Genomic DNA, 11288 nt, shown 5'->3' with positions numbered 1-11288 from the left:
CTAAGAGAATTGGGTTATTGCAGGCAACTCCATTACTCCTGGCACATTGAAAAGTAAAGAGAGGGCAGAGCTCGGAGATGAAAGGTGGGTAAGTAGCAGGTAGAAAAAAACTTGAGCAAGCTTTGTGTTCATGGTGAGCCCCCAAATGTTTTGCAAAGAGCAGCTGTGGAAGATTTTCTGCTTGCATGTCTTCAGCAGGCAGGGCAGCTGTCCCAGTATAGGACGTATCCTCCAAAGACTGCTTGGTGCACCCAGGGATGCTGAAAGCCAAACCAAAAAGAGGTGTTTTCCACACAAACATTCTCACAGGATCTAGCCATGAGCATGAATTGTCAAACAAATTATTTTTAAAATAAATAATAGCACTTAAAAAAAGTACAAGTTGGATTTCTGTTCTCTATTCCTGTTCACACAAACTCCATAGAAGTTAAAAGACAAATCAACTGGCTTTAAAAAGGTGTCTTCTGGAAAAGGGCTCAGTGTTACAGCAGTCACACATGCAGCTATAAGAGGACAGGAGCTACCATGGAAAGTAGACAATAATTTGCGTGCTCAAACAAAAATAATTGAATGGGAGCTGATACATGCCTCATAACAACAGGAAATCACCTGAATAGCTCCTTGAAAACCTATTTAACCAATCTCTTACTTCCCAGACTTAGAAAGAAATTAATATAACCTTAATAAATGACATACAATTAAAACTTTAGAAGGCCAACCATGTAACAACCATATGAGGTAGTCATATGAACTCACAGAAAATAATTATAGTCTAAATATTTTCAATCTGGATTAGGGAGATCAAGAGTGAGATCTCTGTGTTTCTGAGTGGGTGCTTGCATATGCAGACTACATCTGGGAAGGGGGTTAGGCCACTTTACAAGTTTACATCCCTGTTTAGAAACATGATCTCAAAAAATTATACAGTTAGAATTAAAGTTGACAGAACTTGTCACAGTTCCATCCAAGAGGAATATATTTTCCTGTGTAATTATCCAGATACATATCTTAAGTCAAATCCATACCCAAGTCCTTTGTTTCTAGCAGTCTCCTTCTCTGGCTGGTGTTGACAGGACTGGATGCAGCAGCACCCTGCATGTTAGCAGCCATCTCCACTGCCTGTTTTCACTCAGTTCCTGTGTCAAGCACCATAACCAGGAGGGAAAAAAAGATACTTGCACATGTGCCTGCTTGTATATGTGTGTTCTCCCACATATATGCATGACCAGATAATATAGACAGAGAGAAATATTTAATCTCCTATTTTATGCTGTGCCAAAAAATTGGGGAACAGGTACACTGATGCGAGCTGATAGTATCTTACCGTACTTCTAGTGAATTAATCATCGCTCTCTCCTTTTTCTTGTATTTTTAATCTAAGTTTCTGGTGCCAAATTGTTTTTTTCTGCTTTTGATTGCTATACAGATATAGTCTCCAATGATTTTAATGACAATTCTAGAATAAGGAACTCTTTCTCTCTGTTCACAATCCTCATTTCTGCTCCATCCCTTCCCTTGTGCTGACACGATCATTTTTAGGGACACCCAGGAATTGGATCAAGAAACTGGGTTTCAATTTAAAATAGCACTGAGAAAGTAGATATTTTAATCTGAGCCTGCTCCCTACCTATTTTTACCTATCTTTAAAAATATTTGTATCAAAACAACTGCAGAGGCAGGTGTGGGTCAGGAAAAATCAGCTGAGGTCAGAAACCCTCTAAACATCATTGCTGAAATAGAAGAATATGAAACTGCACTGTTAAACTGTACCGGTATTTATTTAGCCAGTTAAAGAAGTGATACAGAGCTTGGGAGGTAAGGTTAAAGTCCTGTTTACCATTAACTACAAAGCAATGCAAAGAGAGAGTTCAAGTCAATCTCTGAGTGTGCCAGTGGTGTTTGAAATGTATTCATTAAACAAAGCAACTGCAGGAACTGTAAGTACACTTCAAATAATTACTAATTTTTATGCCATTTTCTTGCAGAATTTTTCATGCTTATGGTGAATTTATTTGGTTTAAGGGCTGCAGCAGACTATTTTGCTTCACAGCTTTATTAATTATATGTACTTACTGTAGTGCAATAACATGATTTTTTGCAGGCTTTTTTTCCCCTTAAAAGAATTACTATTGCATGATAGAATTATCCAACTGAAACTAACTAACTTTTGTGGGAGAAAATTTGCAATAAGTTGTACTTCAAGATGGGAGAACCATCTATCCTTTGAAGAAGGATGAAAATAGTTATATGGGAAACTTTTGGCAGGTTTTCCTAGAAAAATCCTGATCTGCTAAGATCATCCTTTGCTGTTTTCTTAGTTTATCCCAGTTTTCAAGATTAATTGTCATAAAAAATAAAGATCAAATTCTTAGACAAGCTATTTCACAGTTCACAATAATCAAAACTCTTGTCTCCATTAGAACAGCATATTTAGGATTTTTACACAGTACTATTCATCAATAATTACTGAGGTCCTTGGGTCTCATTTTTCAAAACCTAAATTTATATTTGGCTACATTTTGAAATACCTAATATCCTCCTAGGATGCCTCATAGTAGAGTTAAAGTCCAAAGTAGCAAGAAAGAGGTGTCTTATGGGTTTGGTAAATATTTTAATTACTCCAGAATACAGAAAAATAATTTACAAAAAACATGAAAAACTTAATTTTACAGGTTCCTGTATCAAATTAATTTAATTGGAACACAAAATCCCTAACATAAAATTCTTGTGAATTTTTTTTAAAATTAATGATATTCAGACACAATCTGGTTGAAATTCTCACAATGACAAAAACAGTAGCTGAAATTATCCCACATTAAGGCATCTCTAGGGTAATTTCTATCAAAAGGAGGAATTTATATAATTCACAATATATTGTTCCAAACAACCAGGCTTATGAAGAATTAATGCAAAATCAGCAGAATAAGAACAAATACTCTCTTTGTGCACCTTTTCATAATCTGTCCTTCCCCTCAGTTCCCTGCTCTGCTTTTGAGCTCTTCCTTATAGTGTCTGTCCCCATCTTCTCTTATTTGCTGGTTGTCTTCTGCTAACACAGCTACTGGTGAAACAATTCCCTGGCATCTGGATTTATGAGTGGTGTCTCTATGGCTGAGTTTTCACTGGGTGTTGCCATTTGGCCCAAATCACAGCTTCTCTCTGTCTGTCAATATCCATAGGTTGGTGTTGATGGTGTTAATGACTTCCAGCTTGACAAGAGGATGGTGAAGGTTCATAAAATTTCATTTTGACTCTAAGTTCCCATTCAGCTATTTCCAGCTCTCATAAAGGGTAGTGCCCTGTCTTTATTCAGAGAAGTAACAAATCACACATCCCTTCTCTGTTTATTAAATCCACAAGGTTCTGAAATAGGTATCCACAGATGTCTTAGAGTTTCATATGGTTACATATTCATGTATCATAGCAGCTTCAAAGTACTTTGGTTTAGAAAGCAGTTTGTGTTCTCATCCAGGAGCAAATGGGCAGGAAGGAGGCAATTCATGGAGTCTGATTTTTTGCCATTGCTGGTTGGAATTGGAAAACTCATGTTACAACTCTTTTCTGGAACATGGCTAAGCCTAAAGACTTAATCTAATATTGCATCCCAAGTTATATTATAAATATTATTTGATTTGTTAGTTTTGGAGCCTGTATGACAGCATTGGTTTTCATTCCAGATTACATCTAAAATAAGAAAGAGAAAAAGGCAGACAGATTTCCTAACAAGCCATATCTGTTTAGCATCAGTTGCCAAGAAACTGTACAGTAGCTTAGAGAAATGGAGGGTTTTTTTTCTATGGCTCACAAGTCCAGACCAACAGACGATCTTAAGAAAGTGGGGACCCACATGCTTTGTAAATTTATCTCTTGGAAAAAAAACTTTGGCTTAAATTTAGTGCTAAATGTAACACAGAATGATTTTTCTAAGACTAAAATCCTTAAAGAGTCATTCATATAATAATGCAACCAGAAACTGTTTTCATGTCTGTAACATCCCTTCTCCATTCATACAGCTCACAATCTATCAGCTACAAGGTCTTATTTGCTTGTATCTCTTAAAAGACTACAAGAGACAGACCAAGAGAGACCCTTTCCTGTACTATGATCAGCCAGGTATCATTAATTAACCACAAATTAGAAGTTATTACTGATGCTTATGTATATAATATTCCTGAGAAATATCTCCAATATCTAGTTTCTATAGGAACTTTGTAAATATGAGCCCAAAGTAATATAAAGTATAATCATCTTATTAGCACAATGAAATTGTTGAGTAAACAAATCGTTCACCACAAAAACATGCAGGTGAAAGGATCTGAATATAGGTCAGCAGTTCTGGTATTTTCAGTAATTGAACCATTTCTCTAACTCTGTAGAAATAGAGAGGAACCATAAAGAGACAAGAACTTATCTCTCTGGCAGTGTAATCATGTTTAAGTCCCAGTCAGTACCAAAGTTAATCAAAGGAACAGGCATCATTACCAATATTAACTGTAATTTTAAATACCCTTCAATAAAATCTGCAGTTAACTTTCATAATCTTTCAAAATATGCCCATGACACTGGGAAAAGTGATGTACATGCAGACGCAATAGCTAAACCTAAAGCTATTTAAATATCTGCATTTAAGGACTTTCTGAAATTGTTCTGTAGTATTTTATGAATAAAATAACTAAAAATTATTTTCTCCATAATCAGTTGAACCTAGTAGAATACCCATGACATTAAAAAACCCATCTATTTTCCAACCAAATTTATTCAAGTGTTGTCAGAGATGACATACAGGAAACAAAACAAGATAAATATCAATATCTAAGCAATGTCTCCAGGAGCAAGTAGATTGCATGAGGAGATGTAACTTCACCAAAATGACTGAGCAACTGTCCCTTGTCCCTTTCATGTTCTGAGGGTATTCATATCTCTCCTAACTGAAGGGCTTGTTTATTCTGTCTCTTAAGTCAGGCTCAGAGTTGCTTCTATGCACTCAGCCTGCATACCTTTTAACTTCCCAACACAGCTTTCATTAACATGTATAGACTTTTGTATTGGTTTTACATCAATAATTGTTTGCTACCCTGAAAACACACTTATGATGAACCATAGCTTTATTTGTTTAAAATCTTGTCTCTAGATGCTTTAAGTTCTTCAGTTAAGAGTTACAGGATAAAAGCGAAGATCTGCAAGTCCATATTCAAGATTTGGAACTGCTATTCTTGAACTAGAATTGAAGATTTCTAACCAGCTAGAGATTTCTTTTCTTTCCTTTTTTTCTTTTTTTTTTTTTTTAAGAATGTTTCACTTACAATTTGTAAAATAAGATAGCAACCTCTGCCCTAAGATTCACATATGGAAATATCTTCTTGTTTTCCCTGCAGCTGATTCACAACCATTCACTGAAGCACAGGAGTCCTCTCTTAGTGAGGAATTCTTTCAACGTCCTGCATAACAACAGATAGGTAAAGTTTGTAAAATATCTCAGCAAATGCTTTTTCTGGGTGTGCAACACACACATTTGACAATCACAGACGCCATGCACATGCTGCTGATGCTCCTGGACTGCTATCCCAGTTGTCAAGATCCTAGTGAGATATGACACAAGTGGTGGATCTCTGGACAGTTAATATAATGAATGAAGCAAACATATAATCTGATTCAGACTGTGGGCCCCAAATTTTCAGGCTTCTCACCAAAATTTTATTTCAGTCTAGAATTCCCAATGTATCTGTCATTAAAAAAAAAACAAAAAAAACCAACAAAACACTAAGTTCTCCTATGTCCCATACATGGGACACAATCAGTCCAGAAGAACTTCCACCAGTAATAAGTATTTGGATACAGTTCTAATAGGTATAATAATGTGTGATGAAGTAATCTCTTAAGTGAGGCTCAGATTAAACCCTTAACTTATAAAATATATAATTGCAAACAAATCAGGATGCCTCCTGATCTCCCTTTCTGGGATCTTTTTGAGCCATAAAATTACTGCCCAAGCTGTTTAACAATAACAGCCAACAGCTGTGGAACAGATATGATAAAAAAGATATATTGGTCATTTTGAGTAAATCAACCTTCTCTACAAACTTAGAGAAGAAATCTGTACGGCACACACTCAAATGCAAAATTACAAACCCAGACAGCAATACAGCACTAAATCCTCAGCTAACAAAACTGTTCTAAACTGAAGAGACCTACTTTTACTCCTTCTTTAATATCAATCATCTTGACATGTGAAAACTACATTCATTAAAAAATAGTCTTTGGACGTTTTTACCAGTATGTCACTGCAGTCTGCTGCACCATTCACTGAGTTTTAAGGGTTTCAATTCTGAAAGGATCAGAGGAGAGAAAGTCAAACAGGGAAGATGGATTTTCACTTTGTTCTTTTTACTTCCAGTAAATATTATTTCCAGTAAAAGAATATAGCATAAATAAAATTTGCCAGGTCCAGTCCCTTTGAAGTTCTTACAGGAAGGTGATATACACCCTCATAAACTCTCACATCCCTCACAGAATAGGGAGAACAAGTTTAAAAGGGAGCTGTGGACTGGGTAGCTTAATACCACATCTATCCTTAGCTTCTACAACATACCTATGTGGCTATAGATGGTCAAGGAGTCCGAAACTGCTCTGAGTTACGTCTGGAATTCATTCCAGAAAAGAAACTGCAGAAGTGACATGAACCATCTCTCTCCTTCCCAGCTAGGCCAGCAACTTCTCTTTGCTGGCTTATTCTTCCTGGGACTCGCTGAAGAATCCCAGGCACACAAACACATCATGTTGTAAAGGAGAGACATTGTCATCCCTTGTAGAATCATCAGGCCACAACAGCTTAAAGATTCCAGGTAGACTGCGCCCATTGTTTGCTGGAGTGACCCAATACGAGGATTACTCTTAAGAACTACTTCTGAAATGAGCGTTGTGCACTTGCAAATGAGATCAGTAGAGAATAGAACTAATGAGAAAAACTTCCACATTAAGTTTAATTTTTGTCAGTGGAAATTATTGTTCCAACACAAATTAAGAATATTCTCAGGATTACAAAAAATGAAGATGAAAAACAGTACTGTCAGCACCAGCCCTCTGAACACTGAAGATGCAAGGACAACCTTGAATTAAATTTCACTCAATGGAATCAGAATAAAGAGTAGAGCACTGCAGGATGTTCCCATCTCTCTTTTCTCTTCTGCAGTCAAGTACGCTTGAGTTACCAATACTGCTGTAGGTTTTAGCAAGAGACTATGACTATAAACCAGGTTTGGAGAAAAAAATAATCTTTAAAATTAAATTCTCCATATTGTCATACTCACTCTTTTAACAGCCCACATCCACGTAGCCTCCCTCTAATTTCCTCAAATTTCCATTTTAAATTATTAGGAGATATCTTTCTGCTTCTGTATTGACCAGTAATTACATCAAAGTATTTGTTTTCCTTTTTATTTTGGTAAACTTGCTGCAGCAATGGAAATGAAGCCTGATCAATGTACTTTGTTTAGCAAGTATAAAGTCCTTCATTTAGGCAATATTACTGAAGTGCCTAACACCAATTCTAAAGTAGCTGGGAGCTTAACTGATTCCTAGAAGTGTAGTGAAAGTAGAGCAGATAAAAAATGACATTCGTTGCTGATGCAAATGAAAATGTTACAGCAAAGCAGCTGGGGAGGATACTGTAGACGTTTACATTTCCCCAACATGCTCATATTGTTTCTTCCAAATTTTCAAGGCAAAGCTCACCTTTTTTTGCTCAAGGCCTGGAATGCAGTGAATTGTGTATGGCACCTAATATTTATTCATGCCATTGTCAAGAACATCTTTGCAGCTCCTGCCAAAGTCTGTCATTGAATGTGTTTGTTCAGCTGCATGGCAAAATATAATACACAGTCATCATTTTTACTTCATCACCTACTCAGTATTCTTCTTCTCTGATTAAACTAACTCATAAATACTGTGCTTTTCATGCCAGAAAAAAATCTTACTACATCCATTCAACTAACTGACTAACAATTAGTAACCTTTAGTTACTAATTCAAGTCACTAAAGGTACTACTAATTTGTACCTTTTAATGTTCTTTGGCTACTCCAAGAATTAGTTCTGAAACAATGGAAAAGCCAAAGGCCCTAATTTACTGGGGACTCCAGAAAATCTAAACACAATTTCAAAAGATTACATATTCAGGAAAAACTTTCTGCTAAGCTAAATTTCATCATTACTCACTATCACCTGTAGAAACATGCACAAGGATGGAGAAAACATAAGGATAGTAAAGGACTTGGTAAAAAAAATGCTTAAACACCTCTTTGCACTTTCATAGGAAAAAAATGAGTGTATTGGAGAAGACTGACTATGGCACAGGTGCCAAAGAATAGAGTTAGGCTGTGAGAGTAAAACCAGAGCACGTGAGGGAACCTGGCTTGACTCTCCAGCTTCCAGCACAGTGGTATATCACTTAGGTGTGCTGCTACCTATGGAAGGTAAAGCACCGACATTCTCTTGTGCTGCAGAGATCTCCTGCCCTGGATGTCACAGAAACCACAGCTTGCAGACATTTGACTTTGTGTCTGGGAATCAGTGGAAAATAAGATTCCCTTGGAAGGTCTCTGCCCTCTCTCTAGGCAGGTTTAATTTAAGAGGTGTTCTTCTTAAACCCATTCTTAAACAGTTTCAGTGATGAAGACTCCACAGCCCTCTCAAAAAATCAATTTTGCCATCTTCAGAGTCAGAAAGCTGTTTCCTAAGGTCTAGTATGAATTTGCCGGAGCAAATCTGTTTTATCTACCACAGAGAACAAATAATTCCTGTAAAAGGCTGCTGTAAATAAAATCAAAGGCTGTTCTCATGATCCATCAGTCTTTTTTATTCTAGAGAAAGAAATACAATGCACTTCTTCCAATTTTTCATACATGTCATGTTGCTGTGACCTGGTTATTCTTCCCTGGATTCTAACTACCTTTGTGTTTTTGTAGAAGTTTGGTGCCTCAAAACTTGACATAACACACAAGCTCAGACCTTAAACAGTACTGAGATTGTTGTTCAAGACAATGCAATGCAACATGGTGTCAAACAGTCAGACCACCTGTGACCTATCATTTTCCCCCTTTACTTGTGCCCTGTTACTCTGTTCTACGAGGAAATGAAATCAATTTGACATGACTACTTACTGATGAATTCATATTCATCAAGTGGATGAATTTCAAAAATTCATATTGGCTGCTACTTATTTCCTTCTCATCTTTTGGGGCTTAAAAATTCATTATGAATTGTGGAAAAAACTTTGGATAAACAGGCATCCAGAATTCTTTTTCTCTTACTCTCCCTTTCTGAAAGAACTGGTGTTACATTCAACTTTTAAAATTTTTTCTTATCAGTCTTTCCTGTGCTCTCCAAGCAATTGCTAGCAAATTTCATGTGGCCATGATGAGACTGATTCTGGGATAATTAAGAAGTCTGTCAAGAAAATGAAAAAAATTTTCCTGCCCTTATGTTATCCTAAGCAAAGTTTTACCATTTTTAGCTGGTGTTAATTACACTAGCCAGCTGCTACAGTTGATGCATTTAGTAGAGTCTGATCCAATAAAAAGTAGAAATTATTTCAGCTGTCACAGCATTCTATATCCTTTTCTCTTGAGCTTGCTTCCTAGTTGTCTAACTTCAGAAGACTTTGTCTTCCTGAAGACTAAAATTTTACTTTTTGTGCTTTACCTTTTTCTTCTCCTATGCATTGTGAGTTCTGACACAATCACACCACTCAAGCCCTGCTGCCCTCAATGTCCTGCAGTGGAATAGTGCCATATCTTATGCACATTCCTCAGACCTTGGGCTTCTTACTGTTCACACAGACGAAGGTACTGACCATTTGCTCAGGCCCTTTCAATGTCTGAGAAAATCAGAAACAAACACTACTTGACCGAGTGGAACAGGAACTTAGAGAACTCAAAATTATCTGCCTGACAATGTCTCCCTGAGACACAATACCTTTCAGGATTTTAGGAAGTTAAGACTCAGTCACAGTGCACAGCCCCAGCCACAGTGTATGGCACGTATGGAGACAGCCTGGAAATGTGAGAAAAAAAAAGGAACTAATGTGGAATAGGCCCCCAACCAGAAAGATGAGTTGTGATTTACCTTGTCCTGGCTGAGAGGTCTCTTTAAGTCATAGGACTGAAAAGATGTCTGATAAGAATAATTTACCTGATGAAGGCAAAATCTAAAAGAAATCTGACTCTGAATACAAACTCCAAACAAGAACTCTGCAGCTAAGCTGGATTCAAATTAAAGCAAGCCTGATCTAAACTGAGCTTTAAACAAAGTCCCTACATTTTTATTATTCAATACAATAGTGCTAAGGAAGGTGAATTCCCTGTTGTATTTGCTGTTCTTGTTTCAAACAAAGCACAGATATTGTCAGGTCTTAGAGGATGCATGGGACCTGTTCAGCAAGTCTAAAAGATCCTTTTGCTGAGGTAGAAAGTAAACGAGCATCTGAGAAACTGGCAAAAAAAATTTGAAAACAATCTCTATGAAAAAACCACATAAACCTCAACTCTTTGGAAGACTGATTCCCCTTCAGTTCTTTCCTTTTAACTAGCGTCACCAAGAATTTGCTGACCAATGCCTTTACCAACAGTCTGATAGTTAAAGCACATAGATTCTGCTACTTAATTATCAAAATTATCCTTTGCTTGAATTTCCAGATTTAATGCTTTGTAGGAGACTCTAGATGTCTTCTTTATCATCATACACATGCTTTGAGCACCATTTTAGACATCTGAGCACATGATATCCTCCCTTGCTTTCAACCTGATTCTCCTTACTGAAGGATGTATATCCTTTATATTAATATTTCAGCCACATGAATTCTCCCACCAATTCTCTGTTATTCCAATTCAACTGTATTCATAATCAATTATTATGATTTTCAGTTTTCCTTGTTTCTTCTTTATCTTTGTCAGTGTGATTATTTTTAATACTCATGACCTGTTTGGTTTCTTTTCCTTGTGACTTTATTAGGAACTATTACATGTATCTATTACATGCAGTTTTTTTACCCTAGGACAAGTTGGTGGTGATTATTTTAGTGTATGGAGTTCTGACAGCTCTCTCCTTAACTCTTAGATTAAAACCATTCTTTCCAGGCTAGCAAATGTTCAAAAGATTTTTTTTTTTCTTCTTTTACAGTGGGCTCAGTATTTGCCCAGCAACTTATAGAATCTCACTAATAGTCAAGGCAAACAAATATCCTTCCATTGTCATAGGCATAGCTGCATGTTCATCTTTAGGCTCTGGCTAGACT

General features: G+C 36.6%; 1 long non-coding RNA gene across 1 annotated transcript in view; it reads left to right on the top strand.

The window, feature by feature from the left end:
* The first annotated feature begins 1747 nt into the window (after positions 1 to 1747).
* Positions 1748 to 11288, top strand: part of LOC310911265 — a 30107-nt gene continuing 20566 nt past the window's right edge. Inside the window, exons 1-2 of the long non-coding RNA XR_014590478.1 lie at positions 1748 to 1937; positions 5376 to 5456. This is a non-coding gene — a long non-coding RNA (uncharacterized lncRNA). The remainder of the gene's footprint in view (positions 1938 to 5375; positions 5457 to 11288) is intronic.

The sequence above is a fragment of the Zosterops lateralis genome (assembly GCF_965231275.1).
Source record: "Zosterops lateralis genome assembly, chromosome: 7".
Classification (NCBI taxonomy): domain Eukaryota; kingdom Metazoa; phylum Chordata; class Aves; order Passeriformes; family Zosteropidae; genus Zosterops; species Zosterops lateralis.
This window is presented reverse-complemented; position numbering and strand designations above follow the sequence as displayed.